We start from the raw sequence: 848 nt of genomic DNA, 5'->3' as shown, positions 1-848 counted from the left end.
GAACCCGGCCACAGGGAGGTGTCCCTGGTGCGGCGCTGGCCCCGGCTCCTGCGCCAGGCTGTGAGGGGGAAGGGGAGCTCAGGGCAGCGCCTGAGGAGGCCAGGCCCTGCCCTTGGACAGTCACTGCTCTACGTGGTGGACTGCAGTGAGTGAGCAACTGGGGCTTGAATGGGCCAAACCACAGAACTGCAGGATAAAACAAACAAACAAACAAACAAACAAAATCTATTCCCTGCCCGTGTGCAAACAGATGCTTGCAGCAAGAAGTAGCATGCAGGGACCTCACATCAGTAGCAGATCTTTATTAATAATGGCAATAGTAGCAGCGTTGTTCCAGCCATGGCCAGTTAAAGTATTTTACGCCTCTGTAGCAACACTAATGGTTCTTGTTTTATTCCTTTAATCTTTCTCTTGTGGCAGTATTCCTGAAACAGGGCCTTAGAGTGGGGAGCTGCTCAGGTAAAGACTGCAGCTCTTAGACTGCCAATGCATAACAAAAAGGCAAATTTTCATAGTGGCTGCTTATCTCTGCTGGGGGTAATGAAGATGGTAAGCAGGACATCCTTGGGCTCTTAGAGCACCTTGCCCTTTGCTAAAAGGTAGCAGGTAAACGAGATCTTTGCTGTAGGATATTCCCTCTGCTGCCTCCCTGGGATCTGTTTGATTTGATTTTGCAAAGGAGGGTGGTGAAGACCTGACTGTTCCCAGAGTTTCCCTGAGCAGGAGGAGCAGTGCAGGCCCCACACTGCTGCCTGCACAGTAACTGTGCAGCAGGATCCCAAGCTGCTGAAGGGCTTCAGTGCCAGCATCTGCCCAGGTGAGAGCTGACTCAGCCTCTCCAAATCCCT

This window comes from Merops nubicus, unplaced genomic scaffold (genome assembly GCF_000691845.1).
Source record: "Merops nubicus isolate BGI_N331 unplaced genomic scaffold, ASM69184v1 scaffold14000, whole genome shotgun sequence".
NCBI classification, from domain to species: Eukaryota; Metazoa; Chordata; class Aves; order Coraciiformes; family Meropidae; genus Merops; species Merops nubicus.
Note: the sequence above shows the minus strand (reverse complement) of the source record.